The 18,722-nt window shown below is 33.3% G+C and overlaps 1 protein-coding gene across 5 annotated transcripts in view; it reads right to left on the bottom strand.

Annotated features, from left to right (window-relative positions):
- The window catches only part of LOC101437136 (UDP-glucuronosyltransferase 2A1), an 80,873-nt gene that overhangs the window by 18,155 nt on the left and 43,996 nt on the right, over window positions 1-18,722 (bottom strand). Inside the window, exons 1-2 of one of the 5 annotated variants that reach the window (XM_058297560.2) lie at window positions 6,049-6,063; window positions 3,109-3,202 (exon numbers count right to left, since the gene is read on the bottom strand). The exons of 1 other annotated variant lie outside the window; for it this stretch is intronic. The gene's annotated coding sequence lies outside the window, so the exon portion shown is untranslated. Of the gene's footprint in view, window positions 1-2,281; window positions 2,526-3,108; window positions 3,203-5,841; window positions 5,960-6,048; window positions 6,156-18,722 lie in introns of those variants that run through there. 3 more of the 5 variants (XM_004477567.5, XM_004477565.5, XM_058297545.2) reach the window with 3 other exon arrangements.

Genomic DNA, 18,722 nt, shown 5'->3' with positions numbered 1-18,722 from the left:
GACTTAAACAATGGAAATTAATTCTTTCATGGTTTCAGAGACCAAAAGTCTAAAACAAAATTCAGTATTTTAATATTAAAAGAACATATATAGGCAAGTTGAATTCATTCTAGGAATGAAATGATACTTTAAAATTTTGAAAACTAAAATGTGAAATTCACTTTATGAACTGGAAAAGGAAAAAACATAATATCTCAAGCAATTAAAAAACTCAAAATTTACACATAATTAAAACTACTAGCAAATTTGGAATACAAAGTACGCTTTTAGTCTGATGAAAGACACTTAACAAAATCTCTCATCAAACATAATATTTTATGTTGGAATATTGAAAGTGTTGTCATAAAATCAGAACAAGTCAATTGTATGGGTTAATGACAATTTTAATTCAACAGTCTTAATCCATCAGAGTTAAACAAGAAATAAAAGCAAATATAACAAATGAGACCTAGCTAATCTATATATTTTTTTGTAAATTGTGTGATTGCAAACCCTGCAAATACACAGGTAAATCATAAAATGAATAAGAGAGTTTTGTCATTTTATTGGATACAAACAAAATATGAATTAGCATTTTCAATTTCTATGGTTCTGGCAACAATCAGAATATTTAGTTGAAAATATATAATTCAACTTGAAAATCTTTTTATAATTTTGTGTAAGCCATTGATGGTTAGAATTATAAAATCTTCTGAAAAACATTTATAGAAAAATGGATATATGTTCATAGATAAGAAGATTGAAATTCATAAAAATGCTCATTTCCTCCAAATCAATCTACAGATTCATTGCAAATGTTATTAATCTCAAAGTCCAAAGTTTCATAAATATTGACAATTTTTGTAGACCTTTAGAAGAGATTCTAAAATCTGAATGGAGGAGCAGTGTCAAGAATTATCAGTAATTGCTCCCTCCAGAAAACAGATTCCAGGTGGGAGAGTAATTTCCTGTGGGAAGACAAGAATAATTTTTAAAAAACAGTTAAGTTATTGAATAAATGCAAACCCACATATATAATGAAATTTCTGAATTACAAAGAAAGCCTTTGTAAGTAAACAGGTGAAAGAAGGGCTCTTCAATAAATAGTAGTGGGGCAATTCCTTATCCCTTTGTACAAGAAAGAAGGAAGGAGGGGAAGAAGGGAAGGCTGAAGCAAAGAAGGAAGACAGGAAAGGGAGAGAAGAAAAAGAAAAGAAATTGACCCTACCAATACAAAAAATAAAATTCCAAGTACAGTAAAACCTTCTAATTCAAAGCAAAACCATAGCTTTTTTGAGGACAATATAATAGGAATTCTTAATGATTAGAAATAGGAAGGATTTATACAGAAATATAAAGGTTAACCCAAAAAGGAAATGATTTATTAATTCAACTATACTATATTTTAAATTTGCAATTCAACTTATGATATTACAAAGAGAGTGAGAAGACACATAAATTGAGAAAATAGATTTGTAATACATAAAAAAAGATTAGACTATATAATGAATTTCTTTGAATCCATGTACTGTTAAAATTTATATACTTTGAAGGTATGATTTGTTTTCAAAATCGGAACTGTTTAACATTTAAAATATATTTAAAATATTAAAGTGTTTATCAATTCTTTTAAACATTCAAAAATTAACTGGTGGACTGAAAAAATTATTTGGAATACATATCACAGAAAAAATATTTACATTTCCTAAAATGCCTGAAGAATTATAGAACAATAAAATAAATGGGCCAATAGAAAACTGAACAAACACTGAAACGATGCCCACCCTCCATAAAGGCCTAAAGATAAATCATAATGTTTCAACAGTTTCAGAGAACAAAATGGCAGAAATACATGTAAAGAATCAAAATAATATTTGATGTAATAACAGAGAGTTGGACAAATCAAGTAGTTCCTAGTACTAGACTAGTTCATTGATTTTTTTTTTTGTGATCCATACAAAGTGATATTATTAAGCCAATTAAAGGAATGATGCAGATTTTTAAATGTTGATGTGAAAAGATCTTCAGATCTATACTAGGCGAAAAAAGGAAGTAGAAATGAATAGTCATTGTTCCCACTGAGTAAAAAAATGAAATAAAGTACATATACACATACAAATATTTAATAATTCATAGACAGTATCTTGAAATGGAAACAAGAAAAGCAAATAATGCAAGCTTGGGGGAAGGGAGAAGAAATTATCTTTTCATTATAACTACTTTTAGCCCATTTGAATTTTTTAACCATGTATTTTTTAACCATACAATGGGTTAGCTTAACAATGGAAATTTATTGGCTCACATTCAGAAGCTTAGGAGGCTTGCTTCCTTCTGGATAGGTAACTTTTAGCTGGCCAGTAATCCTCAGGGTTCTTTGGCTTTTCCATCACATGGCAGTGCATGTGGTAGAGTTTCCTTTCTCTTCTGTGTTCTGTTGACTTCTAGCCTCTGGCTGCTCCCTGTGGCTTTTCTCTTTCTGTGATCTTATCTCTTGCTTATGAGGACTTCGGTCATATTGGATAAAGACCCACACATATTTAGTTTGGACAGAATTTAATTAATGGCATCTTAAAAAGTCCTATTTACACATCCACAGGATCAGAAGTTGGGACATGAACATGCCTTTTGTGAGAGATGTGATTCAATTGACAAAACCATATATATTTGTTATTTTTAATATGATGTCAAAAGCAAAATTATATTTAGTATATTCAAATTTGTCTAATAAAGAACATGAGAAAATAAAATAAAGAAAACCATTGAGAGTACTTGCAGCAAAAGAAAATCTGCTGAAGATGATATAGTTAAAAAATGCCATAAAGCCTAAGGACTATATTTAACCCACAATACTTATACATACAAACGTCTATACTTTTCCATTACTCATGTATACTATGACAAATCCATTCAGTCCTTTGCCCTAGTAAATTATTGTTTGGAACTACAGAAGCATCACTAATTTTCTAAATAAACAGAAAATAGAAAGCTGTTTTAGAAAAGATAAAGATATAAAATATATTGTTCCTTTAAATTTGCTTTCTTTGGTTATCTTAACACCTATCTTAAACAACCAATATAGCAATGGTGCAATAAATCTCAAACTTTCCTTTTTGCTTTATATTTTCATACCTTTATTGCTTGCTGGCTACTAGAAAAACAATAATATTTCATTCTTTGTCAATGAATTGACAGCCATGAGTACGTCAAAGGGCAAACTTCAGTTCTGAAAATTATAACAGGAAACTTAAAAACGGATTGATATATCCACGGCAGAAATTACATATATATTATTGAGCAAGAAACTCAGAATTTCTTTCTGTGGCTGTAGTAAAGAGGCCCTACCATGGCACATATGACAACTATGCAGCTATGAAAATACAAAAAGTATATCCTTCATCAAAAACATACTGTTCCATAAGATTCCACCAAGGTCATTTAAAGTTCAACTCATAAAATACATTTGGGATCCTTAATTTGACTTAAAAAATCTATAAAGAAGAAAATTCTCCCCACACATTTAGATGAGTAGAAATAGGTAGAGTACAAGAAGAAGGAAACTCTTTTCTTTGAAACTCAGTAAAGAATAAAGAAAAACTCTTTTCTAAGAGGTGTGGCATTATATTTACTAAAGCTCACAGTAGAAATCAAGCTAGATCAAGAAGAAAAATTTCCTCAACATTTTCAAGTTTTTAATATATGCTCTCTGCCACTAAAGGATGGAGCTCCTTTTTACTGGAGCAGCTTGATGCCTTCTTAGTAGTATAAAATTTGTCCTGGCATTTCCTTTGAGGCACTGGCTACAGAGACCTCAATTGCATATGTCAGATACTAAAGTGGACAAATTTATTGTGCAATGGAACCCAAGTAAAAGAAAGAATACCCCACAACATAACAAATGACAGAAGTTAATGGGGGATATTTGATAATTGCAAAACCTGATGTGTGTGGTCCAGGGATATTTAGAAACAGAAATCCTTACTATTTCTAGTAAATAAAATTAAATTACATATTGTTTTCTACTTTGATGTGATTAAGTATAATTTATTACCTGTGAATTAAAGATGCACTTAGATCTTATAGAAATCAACAATGAACTGCAATAGTTTTTATAGAAAAAATATTTTATCTCAGTCTAGTTAAAAGTGAAGTATTAAGAAGAAGAAAGATAAAAATTAGGAAACCAGAAGCAGCAAACGTATTGTATTAAAAATATCAAATTTAATGGGATACTAGGGTAAAAAGAAAGGGTCAGTAAATGATCTTAAGCCAATAAGACTGTATTAGTCATTGCCAAGCAAATGGAAAGCCATACCCATCTTTTCATCAGAGGAATAATATGGCAAATCTTTGTCATAATAAGAGAGTCCTGGCAAGACGAGGATGGCAGTCACTGTCAGTACATGCTCTTACTTAGTGGTAGGTTCCTTTTCCTCATTCTTTGCCTCTGATAATGTTTCTGTTTCTTGCAATAAACTTAATGGCCTCCCAGAGGGTTTAATTCATAACTCTGTTATACCAAAGATTCATAGTACTATGTTTATAATTCTGACTCTTCCACTTATCTCTGAGGATGGAGTTGAGAACAAGATCCCTGTTTTATTTACTTAAATCCATAGATCCTATAGATCCTAAAATATTATCCACATGCAGGTCGTACATACTGATTGTTAAATTATCTACTGTGGGACATAATGGACAAAGGGTATGGGGAAAGGCAGGAAGAGATGAGAGGTGGAGGCGTCTTCGGGACATGGAGCTGCCCTGGATGGTGCTTCAGAGGTAATCACCGGACATTGTAAATCCTCACAGGGCCCACTTGATGGAATAGAGGAGAGTATGGGCCATGATGTGAACCAATGTATATGAGGTGCAGAGGTGCCCAAAGATGTACTTACCAAATCCAATGGATGTGTCATGATGATGGGAACGAGTGTTGTTGGGGGGGGAGAGGGAGGGTGGGGGGGTGGGGTTGAATGGGACCTCACATATATATTTTTAATGTAATATTATTACAAAGTCAATAAAAAATAAAAAAATTAAAAAAAAAAAAGAATAAAGGGGAGAGTAATTGATCGCTAAAAAAAAAAAATTATCTACTGTGAAATCAGTGCAGTGTAAGTTCAAATCATATCTAAAATTAAGGATTTTTAAAGTGGGTTCCTTTGAACATTGGTTCTGTGAAACAATATATCTTTTGGAAAACCAAGTTAGATTAGTTAACATGACTTGCCAAGATGAGATAATCCACAAAGGATTGTTGGAATTCTCCATCCTAAATTTATGAGAGGACCAAGAAGGCAGGTACCTTGGTCTAAGAGGAATGTTTTAAAATTGAGAGTAATAATAAGTGATTCTCAAAATATTGTGAAGCCAATTTCAGGCAAAGTAAAGAGCCAAATCATATATTGTTAATTTGATCAAAGTTCATTTTATTACTGGTGCCAGGTAAGGAGGTTATTTTACTCTGACAGCAAACATTACAATTTCTTTACAAATAAGAAGTAGAAACTTACCCAATAGGTAAACTCAGTGTAATAGATTTGTTCATGACAGTCTATATGTGACAAACAAAACAACTTACATTGGATTCACATTTACTTGCTTGTTTTATATAGCCTTTTGTTTTGAGAACAAACTGTTAAAATCAGGGTCTCTTACAGAAATGGTCAGATGACTAAAGAAAGTGTAAACATGACAAAGGATTTCTTGCCTCTCTTCCCCCATTAGTTATTGATGATCAGTTTTTTTATTTCACCTGAAGAGGTTTACTTTTAAAAATATATTCTTTTCATTTACCTAGACTTCATTTGAATCATTCTAAGTTTCTTTTGATAACTAATTTAGAATGAAGCAGTCTCTTACCTAACGTTTCATTAAAACTGGTCCCAAAATTGAATGCCACACTGCTGGAACCAGAAGTTTAAGAAAAGTGAAAACATACTTTTCACCCTTTCCACAAAGGTCCTATGTACCTGTTAATCAGTAAATGTGAATAGGTACATAGGAAGGTGGAGGTGAAAGTTTCCCACAGTATTTTTCCATCATGTCATCTGTGGAAGTCCTTAGTACCTTCACAAAAGGGACTGCAAACAACTCATCTGTCAGCGCTCCACAGGGCATCAAGGGATCTTTCATCATTGTATGATAGTTGGTTTCCTGGAGCTTCTTGATGAATGTCTGATTATACACTAAACTTTCACACAGATGTTTCATATAAACTGTTGTTTGAAGCAAAATTTCTTGCAGTTCGTTGTTGATTGCCAGGATAAGTTTGGCATGAAATCCAAAAATTCATGTTACTGTGTTCTCAGCACTTTCTCTGCCCAGTGACCCAGGGTTCAGTGTGGAAGGCTTGCTGAGGCCAATGAGGCCACAGACCCAGCACCGTCACCTCATGACCCCACTCAGTGAATTCCTTTAGACTGATCCTTATGTTAAGCCAATGGCTCAAGTCCCAGGGCCACACCAGGACCTTCCCACAGAATCCACACAGTTGCACAAGAAGTACCCAAAAACAGCTTCTTAGTCATCATAACAGCAGCTCCTTCACACTCTGTTCTTTGACAGTTAATCAAAGAATAAGTTAAAAATTAACAAATGGAATTTGGAAGGGACATGCATAGTTCCTGAACTTTGTTCACTGTTGTTGACTTGGCACAGCGCAATATGAAATTTGTTCCAAAGTCAAGAAGAAATATTTTTAAATTAGGAAGGAAATAGTTCTAGCATTCTATGATTTCTCATTTAAATACTTTAAAATAGAGAAGTGATTTTTTTATCTGATAATTTGTAAATACAACAGATGAACTCATTTAAGTTAAATGAGTCCAGTAAATAGTATGGTATATCTTGTACATCATGATGACTGATAATTTAATTTGGAGAAACATGAAAATACAAGCCTTGCCATCAGTTTGGACACGCGTTATTATGTGAGAAGACATGAGCTTCACATCACAAGAAGAGCAACATGCCAAATATTATGCCACTTGTACTCTACTTCAGTATGCCAGAGGAAGAAGCCGTCATTCCTATATGGAGAGAATCAGAAAAAGCTTCTTGCATGGAAGAGGCATTTGATCTGAGCATAGATGCAAAGGTGGCAGTAGGAGGGTATTTAACGTAAATGGAAGAACATGAAAAAAAGAGTGAAGATATGGAAACCATGATTACTTAAGTAGACAGGTATCAGCTTGCTGTAGATAGAGCAGAGAGTGACACGAAACACTACAGAAAAAGAAAATATTAGTTAAAATAGGAGATTTTGGAGATCTTTGAATGCTATGCTCTGAGTCTGTTTTGAATCTCCATAGAAAGATTCAAATTAGTTTCAGGAAATGATAATATTTGTCCTTTAATAAAATTGTTCTGAGGGAGTGGATGTAGCTCAAGGGGTTGGGTGCCTGCTGCCCATACGGGGGGTCCTGGGTTCTGTTGCCCATGCCTCCTAAGATAAGCACAAACAACAAACAAACAAATGAGAAAACCAACTCAGGGGAGCCAATGTGGCTCAATGGTTGAGCCTGATTTCCCATTTAAGAGGGCCTGGGCCTGGGTTCACTCTCTGGCCCTGGTACCTATAAATAAACAAACAAACAAACAAACAAACAAATAAATAAATAAATACGTATTTTTAAGTAGGACTTGACTTGCAAAAAGAATAAAATTAGGGTCATGGGTAAAAAATCTGGCAGAAGAGGAAAAGGTTTTAAAGCCAACAATTTTCCATTTATTTTTTTAAAGATTTATTTATTTATTTCTCTCCCTTTTTCCCCCCCTCAACCAGTTGTGTGTTCTCTATGTCTATTTGCTGCATGTTCTTTCTTTGTCTGCTTCTGTTGTCAGTGGCACGGGAATTTGTGTTTCTTTTTTGTTGAGTCATCTAGTGTCAGCTTTCCGTGTGTGCGGTGCCATTCCTGGGCAGGCTGCACTTTCTTTTGTGTTGGGCGGTTCTCCTTACAGGGCGCACTCCTTGCACGTGGGGCTCCCCTACGTGGGGGACACCACTGCGTGGCAGGGCACTCCTTGCACACATCAGCACTGCGCGTGGACCAGCTCCACATGGGCCAAGGAGGCCTGGGGTTTGAACCCCGGATCTCCCATATGGTAGACGGACACCCTAACCACTGGGCCAAGTCCGCCGCCTAATTTTCCATTTAGATTGTTTCCACAGTTAAGATCCATTTCAAGCTTATACTGTCATCAAACAAATAATATTACAGTGAGGCATGAGCAGTGCAGACTCATCACCGTCTTTGTAGGCCAGTATTTTATTAACTAGTTGCGTAGAGTTTAGAGGTGAACAGCATGAACTGCAGTTAGACAGACCTGAACCCAAGTTTAAGTCACTGATAATTAATGGCAAGGATCTTAGTCAATTTTATCCCCAATTGATCAAACTATAAAAGAGGCCTTACAGAGGTATTGGGAAGCATAAACAAACCAATCTGTATAAAAATGTCTAACACAGTACCTGACACCCCACAGATGCTTGACACAAATTAACTATGATGATTCATTCATTCCTTCATTTATTCATGCTTTCAGCAAATATCAGTCTACAGTGAGGAAAAGAGATCAAAATCCTTATATTCTTAATGAGCTTGAAGTTTAGTAGTGGAGACAGTACAAACCATCCATAAATAAAATACATGATGTGTTTGTGAAATGGTAGGGAGGAAAAATAAAGCAAGGAAGGAAGATTGAGAGGAGGTAGTGGTGGTAGAGGTTCCCTTTTAAAATTGATTGGTCAAAGGATTCATTACGAAAGTTAATGATTGCCTAAAATCATTACATTTCAAATTCCATTTCTAACTGAGATAATATATAAAAGCAAATATTTCAGAATGTAAATATATATACATATGTGTGTATAGATAGATATAGACATATAGTAAAAATAAAGATATAGATATGGTTTTAGATATAAGGAAAGCAAAATCTGATGAAATTGTCAGTAAGTATATCATCCTGGTTTGTGAATGGAAAGCATAGAATGAGAGTTCATTTGACTGATTAGATATGAAAGATGAGAAATGGTTTAAAAAATAGGAAGTTCTTTGATTTCTAAATTGAGAATCAAAGTGTGATAATAACTCTAGAAAAGACATGAAACACTATGAGGAGTAACTATGGGAATTTTTTTTTTTTTTGTCCTGTGGCATGTGAGTTAATGATTGGACATGTTTGTAGCAATATCTATTTATATGACCCATGAATCTTACAATAGGAATAAGACTTTGAAATACAGCTTTAGTGTTTAGTCATCCATCCATTTTTCAATCCAATTCAAATTCCTCTCCATACCTTTACAATTGTAAAGCTTCAATAAAGAGGCTTTAGCATTTACTTATTATATGCCAGTACCACATAAAGGACATAAAAAGGCAAGTAATATAAGAGTTTGATTCAGAATGAGTTTCCAGGTTACTGCAGAAAATTTCAGTTAACCTACACTTATTTGCCAAAAATAAGTAAGATGGTCTTAGAAAATGGGGATGAATTGAAAATGGGCAAAATCTATGAAGCAGGTTGCTTTGTGGATGAAAGAGATGATGAAATAATGATTTAGGTGAGTCTTTAAGAATGAGTATGTTAAAAGTATCATTTAAAAATTAAAGAGATTATGGATGCTTTTATGTTCTAAGAAGTGACATGTTACATCAAGGATTATATTCGGTCACAAAACTTGGTGGAACATAGTAATGAAATTTCAAATCCCATGACAGTTTTTGTTTTGCTGAAAAGTAGACACAGAGTAGATTTGTTTAGAAGGGGCAAACATACATGTAGGGTCAAAGATTTCAGAGAGCTGTGATGCATTGCATCATTAGACACTGTATAATTTCTGGTAGTAATTCATAAAAAAAAATGTCAGGAAGATAGGACAGGGCCATAAAAGCAGTAGAAGAAATAAAAGTAAAGTTTGATTTTAGAGAATGTATGTCTTGTATGGAGGATAAATAACCCAGAAATGATAAGGAAAAAGACTAATCAATTGTATGCAGGTTGGTATAAAAATCTTTAAAGAAATCAAAGAGAGATTACAAAAATAAATTTGTAACACCTATGCTAGAACAAGGACTAATTTGCTTTATTTTCATTGAGCACAAAAATTTAAAAACACCTCAAACTTAAAAATAAACAGTTTTACATGAGATGTTTAATAAATGAAATAGATGAATAATAAACTTACGATTTAGTAAATGCAATTCAAAACAATACAATGTGTTCTACCGATCCAGGTTATAAAACTTCCAGCTAGAATGAATGTGGGTTAATAGATACTGATAAACAATGCTGGTTTTGCAATATTCTCCAAAATAAAATGCACCCTTTTTAAAGAAAACTATTTTAAAATATACTTCAACCAAATAAGGAAGAACACCTATAAAGAGAAAGTCACTTTCCCTAGGAGACCAAGGAAATTGAGGGATCTACTAAAGAGAGTGGCAAAGCTTAAATCACACTAAAGTTCTGTATCAGCTTTAGATAGCATAACCCCAAAATGGAGCAGGTATATGGAGACCTCAGAAAACAAAGTATTAGGAAAATAAGATTTGATGGAATAGATATGTTGGAGTACTTTAGAAAGAATAAATTTATTGAGTATGTGTATTTAAATATACATATATTAAATATGTATGTATGTTTGCAATTATATGTGTATAAATACATGATGTTTAGTTATACATACACACATACAGTGTGATTTGCATAGTCTTGAACATAGTCTTGAACAGTGTGATTTGCATAGTCTTCAAGCATAACCCTACAAAAAACTTTAATTAAAAAGGTAAAAATTGTCACTTTACAGTAGAGAAATCTGGTATACAGCACTGTAACCAAGTGATCAAAATTAATGTCATTGGTAATAAGCTATCTATATCATACCATGCATCTTCTGATATGCTATACTGATTACACATGGATCTCTTCTGCATTTTTTGTGTGCCAAAAATACATAATCTCAGTCTAACTATAAGAAAATTACAGACAAACCCAAGAGCACCCTGATTTTAAAGCCAAGTAAACTCTCAGTCTTATAAAGTTCTTTCTATTTTGAATGGTTTCACCTGGTTAACAAATTGATATTCTCCAAAATTTTTTCCCTATATTTATTGAAATGACTCCATTTCAAAGAGTGGGAGCTCAACTCTAGGGATATTTATTTTCACAATGTGAGCATTAGCAAATAAACCGTGGACCCAATCTTTTGAAATCAGGACTCATATGATTTCCAAAATCTTTATTCCTTTGGTTTTCTGACCCTGAAGCTGAAAAGCTGCCATCTTCAAAAAACTCTTTCTTTTTTTTTTTTTTAACCTCTATGCATGCATTGGTATGTATCCACAATATGTATGGCAGATTATCTCTGATGCAGGACTCATTTTAGATTATATTCTGCCTCAGAAATAGCCATGTGAATGATATCTAGTTTAAAATAGACTGACTTTTTGCATATAAGTTTTGAAAAACAGTGTAAAACATCCTATAGAAGAGACCATAGTAATGAACCAAATTTCAATAGTGCTTAAACAATTATTTTAAGCCATAATTTTTGAATTCTCAACAGGAATCTGCCAGTACCTTTGAGGGTGAGGAAAACCAAGGTGAGGAAATAAGATTGAGGTTCTGGAAGAAGTTAAGTCCAGAGTTGCCAGAGGACACAGAAGTAAATAGTAGAAGAATGAGGGCACAGCTCATTCTTCTGAAGCTTTTGAAGCGCTCTGCAGACAAAGATGAGGAAGAAATGATGAAGAGGAAAGGGTAAAAAAGGTTTCTTGTTGTAAGGTAGGTTAAAATGTCAACAGAAACAAAATATCATCCTATTATAATTCTAAACCATAATCATATCATAAAATACAGCCTTTTATGGAATTGCTTTTTTTTCTTTTCCATATATGCATGTATGGTTCCTTCTTTGAATGTATCATAGTTTCTTCTTTAGTTAAGATAATTTTATTTATATTTGGATATGATGCCTTCCAGAATATTATTACTTTGAACAACAAATTTTATTTTACTCTTTCGAACACTTTATTTCATTTTTATCATTTTATCAAAATTATTGTGAATGCCTGAAAAATTTTATTCACAGATATATTCACTGATGCATGTATGAAAAGTATGAAAAAAAATTGCTAATAAATCCACAATGAAAATACATGAGCCCACTGTTACTATTCATTCTTGGGGGAGTAGTCTAATTCATAGCATGAAGAAATTATTGCTTAAATATTAGTTGTGATTTTCAATAAAGTAAAAAAGAAAACTAAGGTGTATTCATCATCTCTTTCCTCTGAATACTGAGAGTTAATTACCTGTTTTTTGGTTGTTTGTTTTTTTCTTGTCCAAGGCATTTTTCAACATCATTCTGATATTTTTGACTGCTGAGTTGTGGATTTTACTTTGTGCTACTTCCTCTCTCACTTCTTTTTACTAGCATCTTAGTTCTTTCTTACACAGATTTTGCCATACACAGTTAAGGCCTAGGCTTTGTTCACCATTCCAAGTTTCCACTAAAAACAAAACTCTAAACTGTAATATTTCTAGTTTCAACAAATCACTTCTCCTTTCTGCAATTGTTTATCTTAGTTTTTCTTTATAGGTCTTTATTGCTTACTCTCCTTTCAGTCAATTCATGGAAATTGTGTATGTTTGACAAGAAAATTGTATCTTCACCAAATAAAATACTATTTTCATTTCCTGGGCTGCCTTAAAGCAGAAACTATGAAATTAGTCAGCATAAACAATGGGAATTTATTAGTCTGCAGCATGAGGCTGAGAAAATGTCCAAATCAAGACATCATCTGTGCTTTCTTCCCAAACATTGACTTATGGCAATCCTTGGCTTCTCTGCTATATGGCAAGGCACATGGCAATAACTGCTGGTCTCTCCTTCTCTTCTGGGTTTCATCATTCAACTTCTTGCTCCCAAGGTTTTCTCTCTCTCACTCCTTGTATTCATCCCATTTATAAAGAACTTCAGCAAGGTGATGAAAACCCATCTTGAATGAAATGGGTCATACCTTAATTGAAGTAGCCTCTTCGATTTGATTTAAGAACATACAGCTTCAAACTACCACCAGCAATAACAAATAAATTTAAACAGACCTAAATTTTGTTGATGTGGGTAATAGATGCAAAATATTTATCTATTTGCCTGGAAGAAAATAAGAATTTAATGATATAAATCTGTTTGATTATATCATTACTATATGACTATGGTGTCTCTTGGAGGACTATTGGGATTTTTTTTTTACATTTTGCAAAGTAAAATCTTCTGGGAAAACACACCAGTAGTAAAATGAATTACTTCAGTGGTAACTTAAATATCAGGAATAAATAGTATTTGAAGAAAAAGAACGCATTTTTTAATGGAGTTGCAATATGAGGCTAAATATACTCTGTATAAGTACCTGTGTGACAAATGAAATACACTCTTCACAGGCATCAAGAAATAAACAAACATACAAATTTCATTTGAGAAATTGTCATAATAAAAGCTGTTACTTGGTTTTTTAGTTTTTTTGCTTCTTTCCTTTGCAATAATGAAAGAGTATCAGTTCTGCTGAATTTACCTCCTCAATTTTATAAAATAGCATTTTGATAAAGTGAAAAAGTTCTGTTCATGAAGAATACAAATTAGGCAAAATAAAATTTGGGGGACTTCCTTAGAATTTACTATAGTAGTAATTCTAAATGCTCCAGTAGAAATAAAGTATATAGTTTTGCAGAGCATAAGAATGATATTTTTAACTCTTTCATCCAATGTCATATGGTCAGTGAACTCTGACAAGGCTGTGAATATATAGGAAGCAGGTGTTGGGATTTTCCCTTAGTATTGTTCCATAGTTGAAGTTAGAGAACCTCAAAGTACACAAAATGGAATTTCTAATTGCAGAGCACCCAGTGAAACACAGAACACTACTGGGTCTGTTACCAACACTTCAAAATCACCTTTCTAAAGTCTTGCCATGAAATCTGAGTTGTTTCAAAGTCCATCATAGACGTTCACATTAAAACTAAAGATAGTTTCCATAAACTTTCCTAGTTTCATGAGAATGCCATAATGTCAAAATAATTGTTTTATGCTCTATGCCCCACATTACTGAAGCATTAATAATGGTCTCTATAGCTTTTTTTTCTTCATTGCAATATAGACTATCACGAAAGTCACACATAATTCAGGAGAGGAGTCAATGAACAATGAATACATATGCTCATGGAACCAGGACTGTTACATTGCAATGTATTTCAATTAATTCTTTCCAAATGGTCTTCATATGTAACCAGTGACTACCTTTTGCAGGCCAACCTAGCACATTCCCATGGCATGCATCGGGTATACATGTTTAAGCAGCATCCCCTTCCTCAGGGGGGCAAGCTATAAATTTAACTGTGTTCTACTGTATATAACTCAAATTGTATTCATCATTTTTCTTAGTCTTCCACATAAATATCAAAATATTTTTAATATTACTGATTATTGACTGGTTGAGTTTTGCCTTCTTCATATCTTTTACCTATCTTCACATATGATCTTATTCTACATTTTAAAATTTAGATTTATGTTTTCCTTCCACAATCATTCACAATAATAATAATATCATGAAAGCTCAGCCTCTAGTTTACTGTTTTATTGACCTTTCCTACACTCAACTTTTCCAGAACACTCATAGAACAAGCAATTCATTCAAGAGATGAAATTAAAGTGTTATTTTTGTATTTATAGAAATTTGTAAGTTTTCAAATATTATAAAAGGGATGTATGATAATATATAAAACTCTGTATACTGATTCTAGAAAATTGTCAATCATTATTATAATCATCATCTCTATTATCATGCCCCATGAGAATCTACAGCATTCACATTCTCTTTCTCCAAATATGACAAAATAATTCCTAGTTGTAGTCAAATGAGATTTTTTGAGTGCTATGAAAATTTCAGCATTAACTTTAGCTGCAAATAATGTACTTCCTGTCTCTTTTTCCAACGCTACTATAGCAGGTTAATTATCCATTTACTACAATGGGTTTTGTGGAAATAAAACGGAATGACTTACAGCTTCCACAGAAGAAACACTAAACCATATGGATCATAGTGCAAAATTCTACAGAACTGCATATAAGAAAAAACTTAATAGCTATTGAGAATGGGTCAAAATAAGAGCATGAACAGAGGTGTATGAAGCAAGTACAAAAAATAAAGAAAACAGGATAATGTCCTTGTTAACTGAAAAGGTATAATTAAGGTTTAAAAAAAGCATTAAGTCAACAAATAATGCACACCTTAAAATGGTAGAGGCATAACTCATAATAAACATATTAAATATTAATACCTGTACCTCAAATGACATTCTAAAAATTTTCACATAACAGAAATTACAGGAGATAGGAGGAACCAGATACACAATAAAAGTCGTCGAATTTCAATAAATGCTCTCCTATCATTATAAACTGAATTTTATAGAAATTAGCAAAGAAATGAACATTTGAGCAATATAATTGATAAAATAGACCTTATAAATATATCAAAACTAGTATCAAAATGGGAAATATACTTTATTTTAAAGTGAATATGAATTATTCAAAACAGTTTTCATGTAATTAGTCATAAAGTCTCTAGATAAATTTCAAACTAAGAAAGTAACAAAAATATTATTCTCTGAGAACAAGTGAATAAAATCAGAAATTAAGGAAGTAGATGTGGCCCAACCAGTTGGGTACCTGAAGTAGATGTGGCCCAACCAGTTGGGTGCCTGCCTACCACATGGGAGATCTTGGGTTCGGGTTCTGCTACCTCCTAAAGAAGACAAGCAGATGCCACACCTGCTGCAACGAGCTAGATGCTGCACCACAACAAAGAGCAGATGCCTAAAATGAGCAGATGCCACAAGCCAGCAGACACTGCATCCTGCAGGGAGCAGATGTGGCTCGGGCCATTGGGCACTCACCTCCCATGTAGGAGGTCCTGGGTTCGGTTACCAGTGTCTCTTGGAGAAGGAGAGCAAACAATGAAAAGATAGATGAGAGAGAATCATTTGGGTGAGGACGAGATTTAAAAAAAAAAACTTAAAAAATTAGAAATTATTGTTAAATAGATCCATTCCCTGGAAATTTTTAAAACATTCTTAGATGAAAGGGGATATAGGAAAGGAAACTGAAATATTTAAACAAAATTGAAGTAATAAAAATATGACATATCAGAATCTGTAATGATAGAACTCAAGTAATGCTGAACTGTACATAATTATAATTAAAAACTTATACCAAAAAAAAATTAAAATGAGTGAAGTAAACTCAAATTCAGAAAGCTAGGAAAAAAGCAATGAAATAAACACTAGAGCATAGAAAGAAAAATAATCACAGCAAATTTTTGAATAGCAAACTGAAAAACAGTACAGGAATAATTCAATTCAAAAAGGTACCTTTAAAAATTAACATAATAGGAGCAGATTTGACTCAAGCATGGGAAGCAGACTTGGCCCAGTGGTTAGGGCGTCCATCTACCACATGGAAGGTCCACGGTTCAAACCCCAGGCCTCCTTGACCCTTGTGGAGCTGGCCCATGCGCAGTTCTGCTGCACGCAAGGAGTGCCCTGCCACCAAGGAGTGTCCCAGTGTAGGGGAGCCCCACGCGCAAGGAGTGTGCCCCATAAGGAGAGCCGCCCAGCGTGAAAGAAAGTGCAGCCTGCCCAGGAATGGCGCCGCACACACGGAGAGCTGACACAACAAGATGACGCAACAAAAAGAGACACAGATTCCCATGCCGCTGACAACAACAGAAGGGGACAAAGAAAGAACATGCAGCAAATAGACACAGAGAACAGACAACGGGGGCGGGGGCGAAGGGGAGAGAAATAAATAAATAAATCTTAAAAAAAAGAAAGTTTGACTCAAGCAATTGAGTGCCCACCTCCCGCATGGGAGGTCCTGGGTTAGGTTCCCGGTGCCTCCTGAAAAAACAAAAACAAACAATAAGACAAACAAATGATAAAACCAACATAGGGAAGCTGATGCAACTCAGTGGTTGAGTGCTAGCTGCCTACATACGAGGTACCAGGTTCAATCTCCAGCCCCCAGTACCTCAAAAAAAATTTTTTTACTTAACATATTAGCTAATCCAATAGCACATCTAACTTGAAAAAGAGTGGGAGAAAGCATAATTATTCACATTACAACTAAAAGGCAACAGAAAAATCCACCTAAAAGGAATAGATGTAAAAGAAAACACTAAAAAAGGCTATTTTCCATTTTTAGGAAAATAATTTGGAAACCTAGATAAAAATGGATAACATTCATGGAAAAGATATATTAATATTAAATTATCAAGGAGCTCTCCTACAATGAATTTTCCAACCTTAAAGTGTTTTATAGGAAATTATACCAATGTTTACAAGATGAGATAGTAAGAAATCTCCCTAAACTATTTCAAGCATGGGAAAAAGAAAGAAAATTTCACAATTTTTTTCATGAAATGATTATAACAAGGAGTCCAAAAACTTACAAAGATTGCACAAAAATAGAATAATACACACTAATACTGCTTTTACCAAAGAAAATACAGCCAATGAAATATTATCAGTATATTTTAAAAAGTGTCAAAAATATACCACAATTATTCATTTTAGGAAAGAAGCAATAATATGAAACCTATTTAAACAATTAATTTAAGACCTAATAAGAAAATCCATAAATCCTAATGAGAAAATCAACATAGATAACAAGAAAGCAATTGCCAGAACTTGACAATTCTGATTTACAAAAGAAAATGTTCAGTAACAGAAGAAATAATTGTTATTATCTTAACATGGCTCATAAACAAGCAGGTCAATTCATGAGGAAATTTTGATCATTTCCATTAAATCAAAAATTTAGAAATAAAAGCCATCATTTTCATTACTATTAACCATGCCTTTGGAATTATCAAAATTAAATTAGACAGGTAAAGGTAACCAGAGATACAGGAATGGAAAAAGAAGAGTAAACTATCTTTTGTTGCACTTCAGATGAATATATATCTGGAAAACCGCAATGCATGTAAGAATAAATTAAAAACAGGATTTAAAATTAAAATTGAGAGATAAGCTGTTATACGTGTAAACTATAGTATATAGCAACAACAAAATGGATAAAACAACTAAGAATAAATTTAACAAAGATATCTGTAAAACCAAAATGAAGAAAAATTATAAACACCCCAGAAAGATTAAAAAAAGGTGATAATGTAAAACAAATCAAAAGAAATACCATTTCCTTGAAAGGGGAACTCAGCATGCATTCCACTGTGAAAAGTTACTATCTGAGCTTACCAATAAAAAAATGACAATAGTTACTTTCTTACTCTGTAGTTTCTTGAGATAATTTCAAAATTCTTGTGTAAAAATAAACATGCAGGAGTAGCCAAAAACGTGAGAAGGAGCTGCCTTACAGGCCACTGCCCCAGGATGTAGTAATGTATAGGGCAGAGTAAAGTTGCACAAACCCTAGGACTATGCTTTCCTCAGTGACACACATGACAAAACATTCTGTGCTTGCACCAACTATTCAAAGATCTTTAACCTGCAAAAAATCTAACTCTGTTAAATTAAATAGATACCACATTTTGTTGGTAGGAAATGCCAGGATCACCAAGCAAAGATGGGAGTTGGAAGACACTGGGATGGTAAAATTGAATCATAAAGCCCTAGGAAAGGGAGATGGAGAGGCCTGTTTACAATTCAAACAGAGGCAATAA

This window comes from Dasypus novemcinctus, chromosome 1 (assembly GCF_030445035.2).
Source record: "Dasypus novemcinctus isolate mDasNov1 chromosome 1, mDasNov1.1.hap2, whole genome shotgun sequence".
NCBI classification, from domain to species: domain Eukaryota; kingdom Metazoa; phylum Chordata; class Mammalia; order Cingulata; family Dasypodidae; genus Dasypus; species Dasypus novemcinctus.
Note: the sequence above shows the minus strand (reverse complement) of the source record. Positions and strands in the feature narration are given on the sequence as shown.